The following is a 5,173-nucleotide window of genomic DNA, read 5'->3' as shown; positions in this document are numbered from 1 at the left end:
GAGTTGAACAACCTGATTTATTTCATCCGGCCTCATTGATAAATATAGCTGTGTGTCATCTGCATAACAATGAAATTGTATGTTGTGCTTCCTAATAATGTTCCCTAGAGGAAGCATATATAAGGTAAAAAGTATAGGCCCAAGCACTGAGCCTTGTGGAACTCCACAATTAACTGTTGTTTGTAGTGAGGCTTTATCATTAACATGAACAAACTGGAATCTATCAGATAAGTATGATTTAAACCAGCAGAGGGCAGCACCTGTGATACCAAGAGTCTGCTCCAATCTCTGCAGTAGAATATTATGATCAATGGTGTCAAATGCAGCACTAAGATCTAACAGGACAAGTAAAGAAACTAGACCATTATCTGAAGCCAAGAGAAGATCGTTACTAACTTTAACTAGTGCTGTTTCTGTGCTATGGTTTAATCTAAAACCTGACTGAAAATCTTCAAACAGGCCATTAATGTGCAAATATTCACATCATCGATTAGCAACTGCCTTTTCTAAGATTTTAGAAACAAAGGGAAGATTAGATATAGGTCGGTAATTAGCTAAAATATTTGGGTCAAGGGTCACTTTTTTGAGAAGGGGTTTAATAACTGCTATTTTAAACGTTTGGGGCACATATCCAGTTAATAAGGATAGATTAATTTGAGTTAATATGGAGCTGTTAATTAAAGGAAACACATCTTTAAACAGTTTGGTGGGGATAGGATCTAACTGACAGGTTGATGGCTTAGATGATGAAACTAATGATGTTAACTCAGGAAGATCTATAGGGGAGAAACTGTCTAACTGTGCACCTGGTGCTTCTAAAGCTCTTGTGCTAAAAGATGAGTCAGTCCCAATATGAGGGAGGAGATGATCCATTTTTTCTCTAATTGATGTTATTTTATTCACAAAAAAGTTGATAAAGTCATCACTGCTCAGTGTTAAAGGAATAGATGGTTCAGTGGAGCTGTGGCTCTGTGTCAGCCTGGCTACAGTGCTGAAAAGAAATCTATGATTATTCTTATTTTCTTCAATTAGAGAAGAATAATAGGCAGCTCTAGCTTTGTGTAGGGCTTTTTTGTAAGCTACAAAACCATCTTTCCAGGCTATATAAAATTCCTCTAGGTTATTGGAACGCCATTTTCTTTCTAATCTACGTAACGTCTGTTTAAGAGCACGAGTATTGGAGTTAAACCATGGTGCTCGTCTCATCTGATTCACCACCTTCTTTTTCAGAGGGGCAACACAATCTAATGTAGTACGCAGTGAGGCTGCTGTACTATCAACAAGGTTATCTATGAGGGCGGGAGTAAAATCACAAAAGGTACCTTCAGATGTACTGACATATGGCACCGAGTTAAATAAAGGTTGCACTGTCTCTTTGAATGTATTCATATTATTATCAGACAGTATTTCTTATTTATGTTATTGTAGTTCATTATTGTACAATTAAATGTGAGTAATTAATGATCAGTAAGGAGAGAACTAAAACTGGTAACTGGTATTATTTGACTCTATTTTATTGTTGGTATTAATCTTTATTAAGTTAGAATGTCTAACTCCTCTTCTGTTTGTTATTGATTTATTTACTTTATTTACTTTAGTTTTTAGTAGGTCGAGGGGCAGACGCAGTCTCTATGGGGTTTTTAATTGGTGACTGCTCGAAAAGAAGCACAGAGAAGCATGAAAGACTGCAACTCTGTGTCCTGGTCTCAACTCTGGATTGTCATGGGTTTCTAATAAAATGTCCTAAGCTGCTAGATAAGAGAGCTGCTCCTTCCAAAGTGGGATGGACGCCGTCTCTCCTCATGAGACCAGGTTTCCCCCAGAAGTTTTGCCAGTTATCTAAAACCCAATGTTGTTTTCTGGACACCACCTCGACAGCCAGCGATTGAATGACGACATGCTATACATGTCATCACTGGTCACATTGGGCAAAGGACCAGAGAAGATTACGTTGTCAGACATAGATTGTGCGTACCTACACACAGACTCAACATTAACTTTAGTGACCTCCGATTGGTGTAATCGGGTGTCATTACTGCTGACGTGAATAACTACTTTACTGAATTTAAGTACTTTTATCGCTAAAGGAGGCAGAGGAGTAGCTAACTGCAGGCATGCAGGAGAGGAGCCCATGGGAGGATGAGCCGGGGTCACAGAGTCAAATCTGTTAAAAAACAGATTCATCACGTTTGCACAGTCCATGCTGCCCCCAACTCCTCTGTTGCTGGTTGGTCTGAAGCCAGTGATGGTTCTCATTCCACTCCAGACCTCCCTCATGTTGTTCTGCTGGAGCTTCCACTCCAGCTTCCTCCTATACTTCTGTTTGGCCCCCTTGATCTTCACCTTCAGCTCCTTCTGGATTGTTCGCACCTCCTCCCTGTTGCCAGCTGTGAAAGCCCTCTTCTTCTCATTGAGGATGGTTTTGACTTCCTTTGTTACCCACGGCTTGTTATTTGGATAACAAAGGACGGTCTCCGGTGGGACGATGGTGTCAACACAGAAGTTGATATAGTCCGTTACACACACTGTGAGCCCATCAATGTCCTCTCCATGCGGCTCCATGTAGTCCATGTGTTCACCCTCTCTGGCCTTCCACATCCCTTTGTGTCCCTGTTAATTTGCTTCTTCAGGCACGAGGTTGCTGAGAGGACGTGGTTGGTGTTGGTTGGCTGCATGGGGTCATCAAATGGTCAGTATGATGGATTTTTTTTTTCTTTGAAGTTAAGTTTCTGCTGTCAGTGTTCCTGGTTAGGTCCCTTTTTTAATGGGGGGGAGTGTGACAACCCCTTATTTGTGGAAGTGTTGCGCTGGCCTTCTTTGTTTTGTTTTAGGCCTGGAGGCGGGGTCATCATCACAGGGATGAGCCACACCTGGACACACCACATATTTTAAGAAGTCTTCCTCTCTCTCTCTCAGACTCTGGCTGGCCTCTCTCGCACGGACACAGACACCATCAGCATGGGCCTTGGCGCGGCTGTTTGTTTTAGTTTAGTTTTAAGCATCCACACACACGCATACCTGCCTACACCTACTGATTACTGACACTGATATTTAATCCTAAATTTGCAAACAAATCATTGTTTTGCACTAGTCCTCGTCTTCTTTCGCTATTTTTGTTGCAGCCTAAGAGCCGGGCTGTAACACACATCAATCTTTACCTCTACAATAATCATAATAATCTTAAACTATACAATAACCATAATAATCTTAAACTCTACAATAATCATAATAATTTTAAACTCTACAATAATCATAATAATCTTAAACTCTACAATAATCTTAACTCTACAATAATCATAATAATCTTAAACTCTACAATAATCACAATAATCTTAAACTCTACAATAATCATAATAATCTTAAACTCTACAATAATCACATTAATCTTTAACTCTACAATAATCTTAACTCTACAATAATCATAATAATCTTAAACTCTACAATAATCACAATAATCTTAAACTCTACAATAATCTTAAACTCTATAATAATCATAATAATCTTAAACTCTACAATAATCACATTAATCTTAAACTCTACAATAATCTTAACTCTACAATAATCACAATAATCTTAAACTCTACAATAATCACATTAATCTTAAACTCTACAATAATCTTAAACTCTATAATAATCATAATAATCTTAAACTCTACAATAATCATAATAATCTTAAACTCTACAATAATCTTAAACTCTACAATAATCTTAAACTCTATAATAATCATAATAATCTTAAACTCTACAATAATCACAATAATCTTAAACTCTACAATAATCACAATAATCTTAAACTCTACAATAATCACATTAATCTTAAACTCTACAATAATCACAATAATCTTAAACTCTACAATAATCACATTAATCTTAAACTCTACAATAATCTTAAACTCTACAATAAACATAATAATCTTAAACTCTACAATAATCACATTAATCTTAAACTCTACAATAATCATAATATTCTTAAACTCTACAATAATCACAATAATCTTGAACTCTACGATAATCGCAATAATCTTAAACTCTACAATAATCACATTAATCTTAAACTCTACAATAATCACATTAATCTTAAACTCTACAATAATCTTAACTCTACAATAATCACAATAATCTTAAACTCTACAATAATCACATTAATCTTAAACTCTACAATAATCTTAAACTCTATAATAATCATAATAATCTTAAACTCTACAATAATCATAATAATCTTAAACTCTACAATAATCTTAAACTCTATAATAATCATAATAATCTTAAACTCTACAATAATCACAATAATCTTAAACTCTACAATAATCACAATAATCTTAAACTCTACAATAATCACATTAATCTTAAACTCTACAATAATCTTAAACTCTACAATAATCATAATAATCTTAAACTCTACAATAATCACATTAATCTTAAACTCTACAATAATCATAATATTCTTAAACTCTACAATAATCACAATAATCTTGAACTCTACGATAATCGCAATAATCTTAAACTCTACAATAATCACATTAATCTTAAACTCTACAATAATCACATTAATCTTAAACTCTACAATAATCACAATAACCATAATAATAATAATAAAAATAATAATACATTTTATTTGTTGGCGCCTTTCTGACACACAAGGTCACCTTACATAAAATACAGTAATCTTAACCTTAATTTTCTTGCCGTCTCAGTTGCTTTTCTGTCACGTTTCACTTTTTAATGGAACATAAAATAAGTTCACTCTAAATTATTATTAAATTGTCCAAAAATACATGAAATATTGTGGATTCATTTTTAATGTTTCCACCTGCAGTACTGTCACACACCACTGGGGACAGCGCACACTCTGCTTTTCCTGTCATGACACAGTAACAGTGGCATGAACACATTTTATTTTGTTAAGTGGATAAACTGTATTCTATTTTGAAGGTTTGCTGTAGCTTTTACAGACATGAGTCACACACACACAGAGACACACTCACATAAACACACACACATACACACACATTTACATACAGAGACAGACACACACACACACACAGAGACAGTGTTTGGTCGTCACAGGGTTAAAGTTCAGCTCAGTTCAGTGTGATTGACAGCTCCTCCCTGATTGGTTCATATAACAACAGCCTGACTCCGCCCCCTCTCCCTCCCGCCCTCTGGACTTTGT

This window comes from Solea solea, chromosome 13 (assembly GCF_958295425.1).
Source record: "Solea solea chromosome 13, fSolSol10.1, whole genome shotgun sequence".
Taxonomy (NCBI): domain Eukaryota; kingdom Metazoa; phylum Chordata; class Actinopteri; order Pleuronectiformes; family Soleidae; genus Solea; species Solea solea.
Note: the sequence above shows the minus strand (reverse complement) of the source record.